At 42.3% G+C, this 21,192-nt stretch overlaps 1 protein-coding gene across 2 annotated transcripts in view; it reads right to left on the reverse strand.

Moving 5' to 3' along the window:
- pkia (cAMP-dependent protein kinase inhibitor alpha) overlaps window positions 1-21,192 on the reverse strand; it is a 110,707-nt gene that overhangs the window by 34,931 nt on the left and 54,584 nt on the right. The window contains exon 1 of one of the 2 annotated variants that reach the window (XM_080194056.1): window positions 16,736-16,754. The exons of the other annotated variant lie outside the window; for it this stretch is intronic. The gene's annotated coding sequence lies outside the window, so the exon portion shown is untranslated. Of the gene's footprint in view, window positions 1-16,735; window positions 16,755-21,192 lie in introns of those variants that run through there. 2 annotated transcript variants of the gene reach the window in all.

A 21,192-nucleotide genomic window follows, 5' to 3' on the forward strand; every position in this document is an offset into this window, starting at 1 on the left:
GAATGACGTTGTCTTGGTAAAAACTATGTACAAATCTTCTAGCTCACCTCCCTCCTGAAACAAATACTTCCCAAATATGACACTAATACATAAACTTATTAAACAACATTATTCAAATATTTCACTCGTTCTTCACCCCATCATTCTTTACAGACACAAAACAGGAAAGATAAGACCATATCCAAAACATAATCTAATGTTCAGTGCAAATTTGTGGTAGATGAGATTTAACAGGAGAACTATAACATATGACACTCAAAAATAAATGACAGGTGTGAGAAAATAAAATTCCATGGATATCTCAACAACCCATCCAGGTGTTTGTCACATTGTGAGCCGACAAGTCTCACCAAAACTTTCCAATCTTCACATCTCAAGAACTCACCTCGGAATTCTCTCCAACTGTTGCTTCTATACAGATGGCCTCAACAAGGATTCATGTCCAGAGTTTCACTTTCAGCTTCTGAGATTCTGTTCCTCCGAATCTCCACGTACATTCAAATTTCACCTTCCGAGCACAATTTCAGATCTGCGGTCATGCCAAACAGAACGCTACTGCTCCAAAAAGCCCGCAGCTAAAGATTCACCAAACTTTGGCTGCTTCCTTGCATCTTCCAGCAAGTCTATTTCACTTCATGTCCCCCCCACCTCGACAGCACTTACATTAATTTAGACCCTCTTTCTGGGCAACCGTTGTTTATCTTGACTCAATTTATCTCTGATCCCCATCTTTGTCCCTGCCTGGGACTTCCTTTCGGGACCTCATTCTGACCCACTCCCTGGTTTGGGACTTTTGCTCCATCCCCTTCCTACGTCCTGCTCCTGAGTGTACCTGTTCCGGAATGGTGCTCCACTTCAGGTCACTAGATCTGAAGTCTAACTGCATGTCATTTATTTTGTCTTCTTTCCTTCTATGCAGATAAGCAGGACTGGTTTCTGGCCTTAATAAGTAACAAGACTAACCGTGCACTTGCAGCCCTTTGCTGCCTGGCACCTGTGTGAAAAACCCAAATTACATTTTTAAAAAAGCTGAACTGTGACTGCCAATTCAAAGCAAAATATCAGATTTTGTTACATTGTGGACTAGATCAATGGAAAGTTGAATGGTTGGAAAGATTTCAATACAAATTCAAATACAAATGTCAGCTGAGACTAATTTTCTGTCTCTTGCTTAAATGATATTACACAGTAATAAACTTGATAAATACAGCCTGGTGAAAAGGTGTGTGAAATTTACCATTATCAGTCCAAACTACACGAGACACATTAAATCTAGCAGAGTAGAACAAAGAAGTAGGGCCACTGCAGATCAGGCAGTGCTGTGGAGTGAGTTTTAATTACATAAAATTATTAAAGGTTATTACAGTACAGAAACAGGCCACTTGTTCCAACCAATCCATGCCGGTGTTTCATTTAGGGCCCGATTTTACCAAAAATTCACAGCCGAAAATGGGCGCTAAATCATGGTAAATTCAGGCATTGGGCCTTTAACATGATCTGCACCCAAATCCAAGCAGATCACGGCTGTACCGACACCCGAATCGGGCACGGATCCGGTCCGCACCCAAATCGGGCAGCTCGACAATTTGAATGCATTAGCATGCATTTCGTTCAATGGAATGTACCGCGCACCCAACTCTCCCACAAAATCCCACTTTACCTTCTTCTGGTCCATTCCGGATCCGCGCTGTAAGCGACCTGCAAAATAAAAATCCAAAGCTGATTTTTATTTTGCAGGGGAAACTCCGAAGCGGCTTCAGAGCCTGTAACGGCTCTCTGACCCAGACCATCCTCTGGTGGGGGGGGGGTTCGCTCCTCCAATGGGCAGGAGGGTCGCCTGCAGAGTGGCAGTTGACACACCTGCCCCCCTCTATCGCCTGCAGAGTGGCAATGGACCCCCCCACCCCTCTGTAGAGTGGCAGCAGACTTCCCTGCCCCTCCCTCCACCAGAGATCCATCTGCCAATCCCCCTATCAGTGAGCGATCAGGCCACCCCCCACTACCAGGCAACGATCAGCCCTCTCGCCCACCCCCCCAGAGATACATCTGACCCACCTCCTCCTCCCCAGAGGATGCTCTGTGTCGAGAGCCACTCTCTCCACTTTCTGCTTATTTTTACTGACCCAGTCGCGCTTTTTCAAATTTTTTTTGAACTGCACACGCGCCATTCAGAGCTCTGATTGTTCTGGCAGCACTAAGCCTCACCCACAGCACTGATCGGACTGGAACCGGCTGAAAGTGTATGGGCGCGCTGCAAAGAGGATTTCAAGGTCAGCTCTGTACTACACCCAGATTCAGCACTTGGAATCAAAATGGTAAAACTGGGCCCTAAGTAATCCAATAGGTATAAAATAGGTTAAATAAAGTCATGCAAAAACCATAAAGGCTAGATCTGAAAAAAAAATTCACACCCGGCACGAGTTGAATATAGAGATTGGATTAATTAAATTCAAAGAAAGCTGAATTTAAATTCTCGATACAATTGAATGATCTTCACAACCACAGTAATTCGTAAATTGATAAGAATATTGATATCTCCATCTGTTCCAACTCATGAAGTTCGACACCATCCAGGGCAAAGCAGCCCACTTAATTGGCACCTCAGCTACAAACACTCACTCCCTTCACACCGATGCACAGTTGCAACAACATTTATTATTTACAAGATGCATTGCAAGAACTCCCCTAGTCTCCTTGCAAACCCACAACCACTATCTTTTAGAAGAAGAGAAGGTGATATCTGGGATCACCTCCACCTGGAAGTCTCCCTCCAAGTCACTTACCATCCTGACTTGGAAATATATCATTGTTCCTTCACTGTTGCTGGGTCAAAATCCTGGAACTCTCTCCCTAAAAGCACTGAGAGTATATTATACATTACATGTGTGCTGACTGTAAATTTACATTAACCAGTTGCAGATTAATTTAGAACAGCTGCACTATGGACATTAAGTTTCAAGGTAATCATGGCTTGTATTCAGCATTTAACAAAGGAGTTAAACAACACAGGAACATGAGACTGCCTATCTTAACATCAATGATAGGAAAGATAATGGAATCTTTACACAATGGTGTAATAGAAAACCATCTAGAAAATCTAAAATATATTAAAACATAGTGAATATGGATACCAAAATTGAAGAAAAAAAAAGCAAATTACTGCGGATGTTGAAATCTGAAGCCAAATGAGAAAATGCTGGAAAATCTCAGCAGGTCTGGCAGCATCTGTAAGGAGAGAAAAGAGCTGATGTCGAGTCCAGATGACCTGGTGTGATTAAAATTGAACGCCATGTTTGATCAAACATTGTTTTTTTGATAATGTAAGAGAAAAAGTAGAAAAGAGTAAAGCAATAGATTTAATATATTTGGGTTTTCTAAAGGCTTTTCGATAAGACAATGCATAATAAATTCATGACTAAGATTAGCAGTTGGAGTTAGGGTACAATAGTAGATGGTTTGCAAACTAGTTATAAAATAAAAACAGAAATGGGGTTCAGGATAGTTATTCAAACTGGCAAAAAGGTGAGGAGGGTTATCCACAGGGATTATTCACAATTTACATTTGAAACTATGCTTTTGATTGTCAAATTTGCAGATCACACCAAATGGGAGTTGCAGTTAAGGACATGCCAAAATATAGGAAGACATTAATAGCTTTGTAGAATTAGCATGTTGAGAAATGAATTAAAGATAGACAAATGTGAGATGGTGAATATTATTAGGAAGATAAAGGAGGTCATATATTGTTTGGTTAATGAACTAACTCAATCGCTATCAGTCTTTTATGTGTGCTCTGTCCAAAGTCAGCTCATGGGCTTATTGTCTACTGATGCACCATCACATGCTGTTGTTTTCAGCCACGTTTTTTCTCAGTGGTTTGCCATTGCCTTCTACTTTCAGGGGCAGGCTGAGGAGGCAGGTTTCAAGTCTGCCTCAGCTGGAAAAGCAACCAAACCTGCACTGTTGGCATTATTCTAAACCACACATTTGGCATCTAGCCAACAGAGCTAACTAGCCCCCAGTCTAGGACTATAGCTACACAAACAACTAAAAGTAATGTTATCGGGAATAAGACACAATGCTCTTTTCTAGAGGAGTAGAACCAAAAAGCTAAGAGGCAATATTAAATCTATATCAAAACTTGTTTAGGTCACACTTGGGCTGCTGCAGACAGTCTGGTCCCCAAGTACACAGAGGCATTGGTGAAAATACAAAAAAAATTCAAAGTTAATACTAGAACTGAGAAGGTATATTTATTAGGAAAGGCTGAACATGTGGTGGATCTATTCTCTAGAAAAGACAAGGGTGGAATGAAAAATGTAGTTATTTAAGATAATGAAAGAATTTAGAGATGATTATAAAGAATGTGTGTCTCATTGCTGGGGAATCCAAAGATTGCAGCAAGTATAAAAGATAGTCACTAAAAACTTTAGCAGGGAATTCAGAAGAAAACTCTTATGCCCAGTGAATCTTCTTTTATTCATTTGTGGGACACAGATGTTGCTGGCTGGCCAGCATTTATTGCCCATACCTAGTTGCCCTTGCTGGGCAACTGAGAGAATGTTGAACTTGCTACCATTAGGAGTAGGAGAGTCAAACAGCTTAGATGTATTTAAGGGGAAGAGAGATAAGTAAAAAGGGGGAGAAATTACAAGAAGGATTTTGCAGAATAAAGAGATATGCTGTTGAGGCTTTTCATATTGCACTCATAGGTGGCACAGTGGTTAGCACCGCTACCTCACAGCACCAGGGAACTGGGTTCAGATCCAGCCTTATGTGACTGTTTGTGTGGAGTTTCCAGATTTTCCCCATAGTTGCAAGAGTTTCTCTCGATGCTCTGGTTTTCTCCTACAGTCCAGAGCTGTACAGGTTGGGTGGATTGGTCATGCTAAATTGTCCCTTAATGTCCCAAGATGTGTAGGTTAGGGGGATTAGCAGGTTAAATGCATGGAGTTATGTGGATAGGTGCATAAGGGAACTATGTTGTCCCTATGATTTTGTTTAATTAAAAACAGATGCAATGCCTGAATATATTTATTTTGCCAGCAGATGACAGGCTCCAATATATGAATATACAGTTTCTAATAGGGGCAAGTGAGTCACATTATGAGTCTGACTGATAATCTTAAATTAGTTGTGAGTATAATTCTGAGCACACCTGGGATTATTCAGCAAGTATTGTCCAATCGTGGACATTTAACGTTAAACTTTATGAGTGGAATCTTCTGATAAATTATCACAAGTGTTGGTTCCAGTGAGAACACCAGTGTGTAGCTCCACAGCTGTACAACCAAGTCTTCTCACCAGATTCTCTGGCACTTTGTGCGTGGTTTGTGCCCTCACTCTGGTGAGGTGGGGCCTGATTGAGCTGGCAATGCTAGTTCCACTGAAATTGGGATGCCACCGTTAGAGGGTGTCCTGATCTGTGTTGAAAAGAAACTCACCCCACGGACATGGGGGAGCCCCCACTAGCACAGGGGTAACCCGGCTCCCCACCCCAACCCCAACCCCAACCCCCTCCCCAGCCTACCACAAAACAAACAAATCGGGTTGACCACCCCATACAGGCATCAGGGCAACACCCCTACACCAGCAAAGTCCCACATGTAAATGGAGTCCCCAAAAAGGGGCTCCTCAGAGGCCCATGGTGGGGCTGCCAAGGTGGCACTGCCAGTGAATGCCCCATTGTCTCCCAAGAGCGATACTTACCTTTGCACCCCTGGCAGGTTTCCTTCAACAGCTTTGCTGAAGCTGCTGAAAACTGTGCTGATATGACATCACGTCAGCAACGGGGCAGTTTCATATCTGGGGGGGAAACCTATGGTGGGAAAGCCCATTAAATACATTTAAATTCATTTAAATGTATTCAAATGAGGTTCCCAGTGTTGTGATACCAGCAAAGGGCAGGGATAATCTCAGAATGAGATTTTGTTGTCGAGATTCTCATTCTTGTGGGATTTTCTGCCGGTGCTATCGTTCACTCCTGCAGAAAACTGGCTTAAAGTCCAGATTTAGATTGAGTTTTGCAAGAATGGCCTGATAGAGTACGGTCAGTACTCACTCTGCCTGTTGTAAAAAGCCAAAGGGACTCTGCTTGATAGGATCTGCCAGTCACTGGGAAGTATGGCCTTCATAGCGAGGGGGATTGAATATAAAAGTAGGGAGGTCTTGCTGCAGCTGTATAGGGCATTGGTGAGGCCGCAGCTGGAGTACTGTGTGCAGTTTTGGGCGCCGCACCTGCGCAAGGATATTTTGGCCCTGGAGGGAGTGCAGAGGAGGTTTACTAGGCTGATACCGGAGTTGAGGGGATTGAGCTATGAGGAGAGGCTGAATAAACTAGGCTTGTACTCGTTAGAGTTTAGAAGAATGAGGGGAGATCTCATTGAGACGTATAAGATGATGAATGGGATGGATAGGATAGAGGTGGAGAGACTCTTCCCGCTCAAAAAAGACAGTAGGACTAGGGGGCACAGCCTCAAGATAAAGGGGAGGCGGTTTAGAACGGAGTTGAGGAGGAACTTCTTCACTCAAAGGGTGGTGAATCTCTGGAATTCTCTGCCCGTTGAAGTGGTGGAGGCTGCCTCGCTAAATATTTTTAAGAAGCGGGTTGATGGGTTTTTGATAAGAGAAGGGATTGAGGGTTATGGGGAGAGGGCGGGAAAGTGGAACTGAGCCACGACAGATCAGCCATGATCTTATTGAATGGCGGGGCAGGCTCGAAGGGCTAGATGGCCTACTCCTGCTCCTATTTCTTATGTTCTTATGTTCTTATACCTGGCATTGGGCCAGCAGTGAAATTCATTTACTGCATTACTAGAGTGGGATAGGCAGAATGTCTTTTTGGCTTGATTGGTTTGATGTTAATGGAAAATACCATTCATATTGCTATTACAGCATAGCAGTGTGAAACTGCTAGTTTCACCCGAGTTCAAACTACACTAAAAGTTACACTAAGTACCAATTTAAGATGATCAGTTGGATTCACGTGGCTCATTTATGCCTGCCTGAAGTTACATATATTCACATGCATGGACTTACCTACTGTAGCAAAACAAGTATGTTCAGACACTGAACCTTTCTAAAGTTCAACAAAAGTATTCAGGAACAATAGTTCCTTGATATATTGTCCATGGCTACTCCTGGACCAGGGTCGAATTGCAAACCTATCAGCATCATTTTCATATGCAGTATGAATTGCTGCACCTTTTGAAATTTGGCATTCTTGCATCAGTCCTGATGAGTGCAAGATAAAAAGCTTTGACAGCAGGTTTCTTTTTTCAGCAGTACTCAAGTTCTGCACTACCAACCAACTATTAATAGAAGAATACGTGGATAAAGTCAGATGTGTGTTTGGAGGAAGCTTGCATGTAGTGAAAACATTACTTTTTTCCACTATTTTAATCACATACCAGTTGTAACAACCACAGCTTTTTTGTTTCTAACAAATTCATACATGCTTACAAATTAGGAGCAGAAATAGGCCACTCAGTCCCTTGTCAATCAATAAAATCATGTTTGATCTGACTGTAACCTCCCATCTACCACTCCAATAACCTTTCACCCCCTCATTTTTCAACAATCTGACTATGAATTAAAAATATTCAAAGACTCTGCCTTCATGTCCTTTCAAGGAAAGGAATTCTAAAGACTCACAACCCTCAGAAAACATTTCTCCTCATTTTTGTTTTAAGTGGGTGACTCCTTATTTTTAGACACTGACCCCAGTTCTAGGTTCTCCCACAAGATGAAACTTCCTTTCCACATCCACCTTGCTGAGAGCCTCTTGGGTCTTAAAGATTTTGATAAAGTCACTTTGTACTCTTCTAATCACCAGTGGATACAAGTCTACCCTGTCCAACCTTTCCTTAAAGGACAAGCTTCCTATTCTTGGTACGAATTAGTAAACCTTCTCTGAACACATTCACATCCTTCCTTAAAAATGGAGAGCAATACTGTACACAGTACTCCAGATGTGGTCACACCAGTGCTTTGTACTACGATGTGGAAATGCCGGCATTGGACTGGGGTGGGCACAATGAGAAGTCTCACAAAACCAGGTTAAAGTCCAACAGGCTTATTTGGTAGCATGAGCTTTCAGAGCGCTGCCCCTTCATCAGGTGAGAGAGAGTTGGGACATCCTTTCTTGCAGTGTCCCGAGGCATGGTATATTGGCCAGACCATGTAGACTCTATGACAACAAAGGAATGGGCATCGCTTGACGATCACCAGGCAGGAGTGTTCCCTTCCTGTCAGGGAACAGTTTGGTAGTCACAGGCATTCGGCCTCTGATCTTCGGGTAAGCGTTCTCCAAGGTGGCCTTCAAGAAGCATAACAATGCAGACCCCTGAGCAGAAACTGATAGCTAAGTTCCGCACATATGAGGACGACTTCAACTGGGATCTTGGGTTCATGTCACACTACCTGTAACCCCCATGACCAGCCTGGACTTGCAAAATCTCACTAACTGTCCTGGCTCGAGACAATTCACACCTCTTTTACCTGTGCTTAATCCTCTTTCCACTCACACTGTCTGCACCTGTAAAGACTCGCATTCCAACCATTATCTTATAATTGAGTCTGTGTTTATATATTCCCTGCTTGTGAACCCAACTCTTCACTCAATTGATGAAGGGGCAGTGCTCCAAAAGCTCATGCTACCAAATAAACCTGTTGGACTTTAACCTGGTGCTGTACTACTGAAACGTTAACTCCCTATCTTAATATTCAATTACTCTCGCAGTAAGTGATCATTATTTTCTGTACCTGCACACCAGCTGTTGCTGATTCATGCACAAGGATACCCAAATCCCTTTGAATCCCAGTGCTCTGCAATTTCTCACTGTTTAAATAATATGCTTCCATATTTTTTTAAAAAATGGACAATTCCACATTTTCTCATATTATACTCTATTCGTCCAATCTTTGCCCACTCACTTACTTGATGTGTTTCATGCTGAGGCTCCTGGACTTCTTTACCTGCCTCAGCTGTAGTCACACCTTCCTATCCCTGACCAAATCAAAAGACCCTATCTCAAGGGTCTCCTGGTACAAAGCAGGTAAGTTTCCCTCTCCCTTATGTGTTGCACTGTCTGCAGCTCAACCTCCAGCTCAATGACTTTAAGCCAAAGCTCTTCAAGACGCAGATGCTGCAGACTGGTTTCACCTGGATCACACTGGTATTCAGGACCTTCCAAATGCTCCAGACATAACATATCACCTATCCTGAATGGGCTTTATTTAACCACTTAATTATTTCATGCAATTATATATTTTCTTGTATTTATTTTATTAACCTTGCCTCAAATTCCTGTCTAATTTAAACTTTATGACTAGAATAGAGCTTAACCACTACCAAACACCCAACAACCAGCTTACTTCTTCCCTTGTAGTAGAGTAATAACCAATTCCTACAGGGTGAAAAAGTTAGAAAAAGCAAAGGAGCTTTTTCCTCCTCCTCCTCACACACATCCTCAACTCACTAAGCTCCTGCACTCTGTTCAAGGCCACATTCCAGTGCTAGTTCACATTGAAATGTGAACAAAGGTAGAATTTATACAAGTGTTTTGACTGTTGCTACAGTCAACCTGGAATTTTGAAGCATGGTAGCTGGATTCTTGTATCGAATTGTAAATTCAATAAAAGTCATGTACATCTCATATTGAGATGTCTGAATTTCAATGCTGTAAAACTAAAAAGGACCAGATGAGACCATAAAATACCTACAGCGTAGGAGGCGGCTATTTGGCTCATCGAGTCTGTGCCAACCACAATCTCAACCAGGCCCTTCCCCATAACTCCATGCATTTATCTTATTTAGTCCCCCTATACTAAGAGACAGTTTAGCATGGCCAATCCAAACTAACCTGCACATCTTTGAACTTTGGGAGAAAACCAGAGCATGGGAGGAAACCCACACAGATACCGGGGGGGGGGGGGGGGGGGGGCGGCAGCAGAATGTGCAAATTCCACAAAGATAGTAACCTAAGCTGGGAATCAAACCCAGGTTCCCGGCACTATGAGACAGCAGTGCTAACCACTGTGCCACCAGAAATAGAAAAAACAGTTAATTAAGGAAAGGAGCTTTGACTATCTCCAGCTATTCCCCAGTGGATAGCTTCTAACGTCCTGCTTGGACCCCTGTCTGAGATTTAAAACATAAGCAGTACTTTTAGTGACAAACAATATTGGACTTTTAGAAAGAGAATTAAGATTCCATCAACTCACCAAACACCAGTATACCATTCAAGATCACACTCCAGTCATGATACACAACACACAAATCATACAATATGGTTCCAGAGAGGTATGTGATTGTTATTGAGTTTACACTTCAGTATAAGAACCCAGCTACCATGCTTTATAATTCCAGGTTGATGATAGCCACAGTGTTCCGTTCAAAATACTTGTATAAATTCTACCTTTGATCTCTCTGCTGCATATCATCAGTAAACCATTGTATGTCAACAGAAAGATAATGCAGGCTTCAGATAATATGGAACCAAAAAGATAAACTCATGTTCATCTCCAGCTCCCTCAAAAGTTCTGTTACCATGGTTACACAGTCCATTTGAGCGCTTTTATGGAAGTTAAGTTACAACTTCTGTTGCAGACTGCTCTGTCAGCAAGAACGGAAAGTGCTTATGTGCAGACAAGGCCTGGGTGAGGTCAGTCATTGCTTATTCAGAGAAATGACTAATCTAACCTTGCGTCAGTTTCTTACACACTGCGTCCCCAGCCAAAGACATATACAGGAACAATTACCAAAATCAAGACATATTGTGCTAATGTTAGATTAGAAGGAGACAGTTTCTATTGGATAAGAAAGGATAATAAGCTGTACTATGACTAATGGACTATGTGTGTAAATTAAGGATTAGAATGTTGCTCGTTTCTCATTTGCTGTAATGAACTATAACTGCAAATCATCTGAATGAAATTGACAGAACACCTAGCAATGCTTCCCACTGAATGTGCATTTTCACATTGTGCACAAATAATAAAGCTTGGAAGTTTGAGTTCTCTTCGCGCCATAGTCTTGATTGTACCCAAGTTGACTACATTTTCATCACTTCTTATTGTAAGCCACAATCAAAATGGTGTCTCCCTTAAGACATGAATGAGTGGCCTTCATATCCCTTCAGTTTTTCATTCTTTACAAAGCATTTCTGTTGAAAAGAACTGAAAGCTGTTTCAACTTAACATATGTGCTGATTCCAGAAACAGTGGGATGGGGGTTGCGTGAGCTCACATTCCCACACTCCTATCCTTTTTATTCCTCTGCCTTAATGGCAGGGGTTATCTGGCTAATATTTGTACATTCAAGTTATTCTACTCAACAGCAAACACCTGCATTGATCTGTTAGGCTCAGTAGCCTATTTCTGATAGTATGTTGATGTATTCAGTCTAATTGTTGCATGTGAACATAAGAGGGGGGGGAACGATTTTACAAAAATTTAGTGTGTTGGTTCTGGTGAGAATGATGGACTGAATCACAACAATAGCTCCAGCATCATTTCTGACCGAATCTCTTGAGCCTCATTGAGGAACTTTTTATGGCCCATCATGGCTCCAATTAATGGCACCAATCACTGGGGATCTTCATGTAAATAGCTCCCCAGCACTTGTTCCATAGCAACTGCAGGGGATGGCAGCCAGTTAACCCACCGTGTTTCTCAGAGGGACCCCTGATCAGACTTCTCAAATGTAATGGAGCAGACACAGGATGCATCCTGCTCAAGACAGGCTGTCATTCCTCAAGTCTCATGTGAATAATCAATGTTACCTCCTTTATCCCCTGTGATGCACTGATGCCAAAGCCCTTCTCTTGCTGGCAAAGCAAACAAACAGGCCAAACAATCCTAACACCCCCTTGACTCACCAGATTGAGCAGCTCCAATGGAGACTTCTCCGACCTCACCATCGAAGAAGCGTCACAGTTGTCACCTGCACTCGGCACCAGTACAGATACTCACGCCTTGGTGGGTTCATTGAGTAGACAGGCTTCTGGGTCACACATGGTGACCACCTCACAGCTGAAGGTTCAGGTAGAGGCCAGGACATCCCAGTGAACCCACTCAGAAGGATGCCCCAGGCCAGGACTCTGCTAGGCCACTTACTAGTGATGTAGGAGTGCCAAATTCTCCATGCTCACTGGCAGTGGGGATCAGAGAATCCCACTCAATATTTGCAATAGGGCATTTTCCCTTTGAAAATATCTGATGTCAGGACATGCTTTACCGGAAAAGTTTGGCATAATTTGCATTTAATGATATTCATTTGCCCTTATTTGCAATCAATTGTGCTCAAAAACAATCATTTAATATCAGTTGCATTAAAAGCCAATCATTTAGCTATCATTTAACATTCCATGTACTGTAACTAATTTCAATGTCATCAATTGCCCCAAATTACAGCACTCAAATATCTGTGATCATCAACATCACTTGAGTTCAGACACCAAATATGATCAGAGTTTATTTTCCATACTTCTGAATTTTAATAGCTTCAAAAGGATAAAACAGAACTAAAAATTTAAAAAAGCAGACCCTGTTTTGATGAGGTATTTTTATGTTCTTCTTTAATACCTATAACCCTTACAGCACAACCCTGCCCCCATCATGCCCACCTATCCCTCACCACTTGAGAGAAGTCGTGGGGATAGGGGCTCAAGAACAGAAGTCAAGGGGAGGGGGTGTTGGAGGTCAAGAGTTTGGGAGAGTCCAAGGCCTGGAAGAATGGCAAGGCCCTAAAGGTTGATGAGGCCTCAAAAACGTGGAGGTTAGCAGGGGGAGAATAAGTGAGTCTGGAAGGCAGGGGGAAGAGATTTGAGGGGAAAAAGGCTGGAGGGAGACAGAAGGGTTGGATGGCTGGAGAGAGGTTGGCAGGATGTAGGAAGAGTTTGGAAAATGGAGGAAGAGGAAGAATTTGGAGGGAAGGGGAGAGTGAGGGAAGGTTTGGAGACTGAAGGAAAAGATGCGAGAGAGTTTGCAGACCAGAGGGAGAGTGGCAGGAGAGGTTGGAGATGGAAGGAGAGGGGAAGGGTTGAGAGGCTGCAGGGAAAATAGGAAAAAGGTTTGGAGATTGGAGGTAGAGTTTAGACTCTGAGATTGGAAGTGTAGCAGGAAGGGGAAAATGTAGGCCCTGAGATTGCACAGGGGGTAGCATTTGGATCCTGAGACTCGGGGAGTGGGTGGGTGGAAAGTAAAGACTCTGAGGCTAAAATGAATTAGAAACTAATGGGGTAAAAGCAAATTACTGCAGATGCTGGAATCTGAAACCAAAACAATAAATGCTGGAAAATGTCAGCGGTTTGACAGCATTAGTGGAGTGAGAATAGAGTTTCAAGTCTGGGTGATTCTTCTCAGAAGATCTAATGGGGATCAGACGGTGATCTCCAACGTGTACTGCATAACGGAACAAGTGCTTTTTGGGCTAATTTAAAACATGAATAAATTCAGATATTAAGATAAATTCCTTGTATTTTTCTATACATACAGTGCATTGGATAGCTTTTGAGTGTGCTGCATATATAGGCCTGAGTGTACTGGATAACTTTGGGTGCACAATCAAATTTGATGTTAAATATATTCCAAATGAGAACTTTTGATGTCAAATTGCTATCGAGAGCATTGAGCACACTTGAAAGCAACGATGATATTAAAATTTTTGGGTAGGATATGCTCTAATTTGCAGAAACAAATATGTTGTTCCATCTATTTCCCAGAAACCACACACATCTACATAAATCGTGATTCCTAGTCCAATCTACCTTTCACAAAAAATGAGCGAATGGACATCTTATTTCCTAAGACACTGATCATGTGTCAGCTGTCAATGTGGCCTACCATAGTTCTCCCTGTCTGCAAGCTAGGTCAGATTCATAGTCTGATATCAAAACTAGCCATGAAGTTCAAGGAGAAATTTAATTCCAAAATATCCCTTACAAACTCACCCAAGTCTAATTTTAACACTGGCCAGAAGGTTAAATGTTATAATGAGCTGTGTGTATCAAATGTAGTCCATCTCCAGGTTTAATTCTGGCTGCCTGGATCTCAGAAAAATAAGAGCAGCTAAAGGAAGGTACAGTGGTTGGTACTGCTGCCTCACAGCACCAGGGACCAGGGTTTGATTCCGGCTTCAGTCACTACCTGTGCGGAATCTTAACATTCTGCATTGGTTTCCTCCCACAGTCCAAAGATGTGCGAGTTAGGTGGATTGGCAATGCTAAATTGCCCCTTAGTGTCAAGGGAACTAGCTAGGGCAAATACATGGGATTATGGGGATAGGGACTGGGTGGGATTGTGGTTGGTGCAGACTTGATGGGTCAAATGGCCTCCTTCTGCACTGTTGGATTCTTTGATTACCACATGGAAGAGATAAGTGGCTTTCCAGCACAGCTTGTGGCCAAGTGAGTGGCAATGTTTTTCCTAGCCCTCCAAGCTTACTCTCACCTCCTGAGCCAGGAAGAAGCCACGCTCCCTCACCCCTTAACACCAGGAACACTAGCATCCCACCTTCCAGGATCAGAGCTCAATTTCCCCTGTAACTCCCATTCTGAGGATTAGAATAGAGCCTTTCCCCCGCCCTCCCAACGATCTGACCATTAACCTTGGAGTGGGGTGTGAGTCTTTACAAGATCTGAATTCCATGACCTGTGTGAAAAAAGCCCTTGACATCAACGTGTAGGATTCGTTCCCCCCATCAGCCACACTCTTACACTTGAACAGTTACTGACTCCTAACAGAGTTGAGGTGTGTTGGACTTGCCTTTATAGAGTGTAGAAGGACATTGTTACACTTGTGGAACTGCAGCCAGGTTACTCAGATGGCCCCACGATTAGTGACCTCCTCCACAATCTATGTTCAGGCTTTCTTGGTCACCAAGGAGGTCTACTCTTCTATCCCTGGGGAAGAAAGTATTCTCTCTGAAGAGTAGCCTAAGGAATTGGCTCCCTGACATCAGACTACCTGTGATCTTGCTGTGCTGATAGCACATCTTTTCTCTGGCCTTCACCTTTTGGTCTTCACTGCTGGCTGGAGGTCTTGAAATGGAAGATCTGATGCAGATCTATCTGAAATAGCTCTGAAATGACTCTGGAAGCTTGAAACAGCATTCTAATGCCAGCACCCTTTAACTATGGTGCCAACACATCCATCCATATCAGCTGATGATGCAGACAATCTGGCTGCTACCTTATATTCCTTGCCTCTGGCAGCCAACTTGCTGCCTGGCCATCAATTAACCAGCTTGCAGGAGGTCTTGGTGAGACTAGGAATTTAAGTTGGAACACCAGTGCCTCCCACTTCCAGTCCCACCTTCACCATCTCAGATTCACATTAAGGTACAGGCATTATTTTACTGAATGTTCTCAAGGCAAGAAATTTTATCATGACTTTCAATCAAAACTGTAATGAAATATTTGTGTTAACCTGACATTAACACCTCATTATACAAAAGAATTGATAAATTGCACAACTCAAACTTTAATATTTCCTTTGTTATTTCATACTCCTCAAAAAAAAACCCATCTTTGGCCCTTCTGTACTTGTAAGCCACAACCCCATCTTCAACTTCCTTTCATAGAAACTAGAAGCAGGAGAAGGCCATTTGGCCTTTCAGGGCTGCTCTGCCATTCATTTTAATCATGGCTGATCATTGAATTCAATATCCCAATCCCACCTTTCTCCCATATCCCTTGATCCTTTTAGCCCCACAAGCTGTATCTAAATTCTTCAAAACAGACATTTTGGCCCCAAATACATTGTGTGATAGTGAATGCCATACATTTATCACCCTCTGGGTGAAGGAATTGCACCTTACCTCAGTTCTAAAAGGTTTACTCCTTATCCTCAAACTATGACCCCTAGTTCTGGACTCCCCCACCATTGGGAACATTTGTTTCAGAATGTTTTAACCCTGTTAGAATTTTATAGATTTCTATGAGATCCTTTTCCACTCTTTTAAACTCATACGAGGAGAGACTTTTCATCCCAGGAATCAGCCTGGTAAACCTTCACTGTTCTCCCTCTATACCAAGTACATCCTCCCTCAGATAAGTACACCAAAATTACATTAAATAGTCTAGGTGTGGCCTTACCAGTGCTCTATACAATTGCAGCAAAACATCCCATTCTTATAATGAAACCCTCTTGTTATGAAGATCAATATACCATTTGTCTGCTTTACTACCTGCTGTACCTTCACACTTACTTTCAGTGATTGATGCACAAGGACACCGAGGTCTCACTGAGTATCCACCTCTCTCTACACCCATTCAAGTAATAATCTCTAATTATTGCCTCTCAAATCTGTGGCCTTCTTTCCCCTAACTCCATATCTGAAACTTTCCATTCTGATTTCTGTCCCTGTTGTAACACTGAAGCATTTTTATCACACTCACAAATGATACTTGATGTGAATGTAACCATGATAAATTATTCCCCCCTCATCCTTCTTCATCTGGTTGTCACCTTTTACATGGTTGACAACATCCTCCTCCAATATCTCTCCTCCGAGTAGCTGAGTGGAATTACACCCACCTGGTTCCACTTTAATTGATTAGCTAGACTGGAAGCAGGTGAGTGTAATTTCACCTGCAGAGACTTCCCTTCCAGCTTCCACATCTGGAGTCCGCAAAACACCCATGTTTCATCTCATCCATATGTTTCCCCTTGGTGACATCATCCAAAATTACCCACAGGTTCCACGTGTATGCTTATACCATCTTCTACCTACCTCTTCTCCCAACCCTCCACTGTCACAATACTTGTGCAACATCCTGGGCTGGATAGGTAGAGGCTGAAAAAAAACAAAGCCATTACCTTTGGTTCTTGTCACATACTCCATTCCTTAGCCATTGTCTCTCTCCTTCTCCCTTGTTGGAGTATCTGAGAGTCCTCCAGTTGCTTATTAGGATGAATGCTTCAATAGGCAGTGTATCTGTTTAAATGCTGCTAGCTTGTAATCTTAGGAGTACTCACATACCTGTATGTTTTCTTTTACCTCTGTATGAGCTGAAGAGGCTATTATGCTTGCAGGGTGTGGATGGCATTAGGGAATAGGCAGCAGCAGAAGCAAGACAATTAAGAGAGAGGTAATGGATAAGATGGCTAATTAAATTAAAAGGTCAACATAATAAAAGAACAGAACAGCAAGAAGAGGAAGCTATGTTCCCATGGGAACCAAGACTAGGTGAGTTGTAAACTATTGCTCAAGTCATACTTGTGCTGAATAAAGCTTAATCACTGTCACCAATGTAGGTCGATGCTGAATCATTGGCCATTAAAGTTTATCAAGAAGGAAACCTAATATTCTAGCAACAGACTGAACTAAATCATTAGTAACCTTAGTGTACTATCTGGCTCTGAGGTGCATGTCTGATCCATGTCCACTTTATTAATTAGATTGTCTACTCCCACCTCTGTATCTATAGAATCCATAGAAAATGTACAATGCAGAAGGAGGCCGTTCATCCCACTGAGCTTGCACCGACTGAAAGAACATCTTACCCAGGCCCACACCCTCACCCTATCCCTTAACCCCATGCATCCACCATGACTGGTCCACCAAACTTTGGACACTAAGGGGCAATTTAGCATGGCCAATCCATCTAACCTTCACATCTTTGGATTGAGGAAGGAAACGGAGCACCAGAAGGAAACTCACACAGACACAGGGAGAACATGCAAACTCCACACCGGAAGTTACCCGAGGCTGGATTGAACCTGGGTCCCTGGCACTGTGCAGCAGCAGTATTAATCACTCTGCCACTGCTAATCTCTGCCCTTGCCTTCACTCACATGCTGCTGAAACCCTCATCCATGCCTCTGTTATAGCCAGACTTGATTATTCCAATGCTCTCACAGCTGGCCTTCCATCTTCCGTTCTCCATAAACATGGGTTCAGTATAAAACCTTCTCTCTGTACTCTTACTCGCACTAGGTCCTATTAATCCATCACCCCTATGTATACTGACCTAAATTCACTCCCACTCTGGTTATGCTTTGACTTTAAAACTCTCATCCTTGTTTGCAAATCCTATCAGGGTCTTGCCCTTCCTCTCAGTGGCCTTTCCCAGTGTTGCAGCCTTGCTAGATTTCTGCATTTCTCCAATTCTGGCCTCTTGCATGGCCCTGACTCTTTTGGTCCACCAGTAGTCACCATGCCTTCAATTGCCCGGGTCCTAAACGCTGGAAATTCCTCTGTGCTTGAGACTCTCACATTAATGTCACCTTAAGTTGTGTGTGTCTGTATAAAATGGGAGCATAGACCTAAATGCAGTCTGAAGAAGAGTATCAGCAAGTGAACAGGTACTTTGTTCAATCCACCAATCTTTATTATTCTCAGGACGTGCTGGCAAAGCTGTAGTTTTATTGCTGCTTCCTGACTATATACAACCAATTATCTCTCTAATGGAGAGGGATGTCTAGGGCCCTTTGTGGTTTTGGCTAATTTCTTAGTTAGTTGCTCTTGAGGTTGTGGCCTCTTGAAGCTCTGAGGTTTGTGTGATGAAGCTGCTCACACAGTGCTGATACATAGGGAGTTACAGAATATTGACCCAGTGATGCTAAAGGATTGGTGATAGATGTTGAAGTTAAGATGGTGTGCAACTAGGTGAACAATTTGGAGGAGATTGGTAAGAGCAGATACTTCAGTCAGTGGATGGTGCCAATCAAACAGACTATATTGCCTCAGATGGATTGCTTTATCCTTGATGCATTACATTTTTTTTATTCATTCGTGGCACATGAGTGACGCTGCCTGGCCAGCATTTATTGCCCATCCCTCATTGCCCTTGAGAAGGTGGGGTGAGCTGACTTTTGAATCAGTGCTTGATCCACAGTGCACCATGTGTTTATGTCCCATGTTCGTGCTAACCTTAAAACATTTCATTTAACAACACCAGTTAAAGTATTTAAAGACAGATGCTGAGCATTACTTGGCATCGTGGATTAGGATGTATCTGTTCATCGGGACGGTGATTTATCACATCATAATACATCAGGAAATATCCATATTTCTTTTGCTTCTTAAATACTTGTGACTTGTTGATAGTTCATACAAAATAAAATATCTGGAATGTGATAGATGCTTTGAAAATCTCAGCCTAAATAATATCAATGATGAAATATTTTTACATGTTTTCACTTCGTAGCATAAAATTGAAGACATAACAGTTGAAGAACACCACATTCACCTAGACATTTTTTTTCTCCTGAGACAGTAAACATTCATGGATAACACAGCTTATACATTTGAACACTTGGCTGAATGTAGATTTAAACTGCAGATATTTTTCACCCATGAATGGAAGCTATTTTTGGAGACTGCTGTGCATTGTAACCTCGCTCTGGATAGGATTCACAGAATAACAGTTTGAAGAATCCCAGGATCTCCAATACAGCATTCCAAATGTCATGGAGACACAAGGTCAGATTTCTTAACATCTTTTTTCTATTCTTTCACAGGACGTGGGCCTTGCTAGCTTGGCCAGGATTTTTATTGCCCATCCCTAATTGCTTTTGAGAAGCCATGATGTGGAGGTGTTGGACTGGGGCAGGCATGGTAAGAAGTCCCATGGTAACAAGTTAAAGTTCAAGAGGTTTATTTGGAATCAAGAGCTTTTGGAGCACTGCTGCTCCATCAGGAGAGTGGAGGTTAGTTCGCAAACATGGCACACATAGGCAAAAACACAATTGCAAGATAATTACAGATTAGAATATGACGAATGGTTGGAGTTAATGTACTGTTCTATCTATAAAGACTTGATTACCTATAAAGACTCACATTTCAACCAATCTTCACATTCTAATCTGTAATTATTTTGCAATTGTGTCTTTGCCTATATATGTCATGTTTGTGAACTAACATCCATTCACCTGATGAAGGAGCCATGCTCTGAAAGCACATGATTCCAAATAAACCAGTTGGACTTTAACCTAGTATTGTGAAAAGGTCATGGTGAACCACCTTCTTGAACTGCTACAATCCATGTAGTGTAGGTACATCCACAGAGCTATTAGGAAAGGTGTTCCAGGATTTTGACACAGGGAAGGATCAGCGATATATTTCCAAGTAAGGATAGTGAGTGGCTTGGAGGGGAAGGAACTATATAGATAATACACAATGCTGCCAATGTGCATTGGTGTTGGAAGGAATAAAGGTTAATCAGTGGGTGCCAATCAAATGGGCTGCTTTGTCCAGGATGTTGTCAAGCTTCTTGAGCGATGTTGGAACTAAGGTTTAAAGTTTTTAAAGTTTATTTATTAGTGCCACAAGTAGACTTACATTAACACTGCAGTGAAGTTACTGTGAAAATCCTCAAGTCGCCACACTCCGGCGCCTGTTCGGGTACACTGAGGGAGAATTTAGCATGGCCAGTTCATCTAACCCACACAAACTTTGGACTGTGGAAGGAATAGTCGGAGGAAACGCATGCAGACGCAGGGACAACATACAAACTCCACACAGTTACCCAAGCCGGGAATCAAATCCAGGTCCCTGGCACTGTGAGGCAGCACTGTGCCACCGTGCTGCTCCAACTGCACTCATCCTGACAAATGAAGATGCATCAGATTCCTGAAACATACTTTGGAAAAGGTGGGTGGATTTTGGGGAGTTGTGAGGTGAGTTACTCGCCATAGAGTTCCCAGCATCTGGAATATTTTGCTTTTGCTTCAGTGTAAGCATGGGTAGAGCTACCTCCGATAATTGCTCTTAAATTATGTGCTGCTACTTGGAAATAAGTCGATGAGTTCCTTAGAAAAATGTTACTTTTTATCTTCTTAGTATAACTAAATATTTTCTTCTACTCCTTTAAGTTTCTTGACCTTCCTTGAGCTGCCAAGGACAGGCATTGACTTGCTGATGATTCATTTGCTATCACAGTGACTGAACAATATTAAATTTCAGTTGCAGTAACCTTTGGCCTGCTGCTCATATCATTGCAAAATATACAAGCTGGCATTTGTGAGAAATATTCTGACTCATGTTGTTTCTGACATCCAACTTTAGATCCATTTACACTGTGTAAGATATCACTAAGCCACCCAAGATCTTCACTCAAGAAATGTCCATTGCAATGTTACTTCTGCACGTTGAAATATTCAGAAATCACAAGTATGTGCATTATCTATGGATTTGGTTATTAAACCTATGCAACATTTTAAAAATCCTTTATTAAAAGCATCATT

Source organism: Carcharhinus amblyrhynchos, chromosome 8 (assembly GCF_965287045.1).
Source record: "Carcharhinus amblyrhynchos chromosome 8, sCarAmb.v2.hapA, whole genome shotgun sequence".
Lineage (NCBI taxonomy): Eukaryota > Metazoa > Chordata > Chondrichthyes > Carcharhiniformes > Carcharhinidae > Carcharhinus > Carcharhinus amblyrhynchos.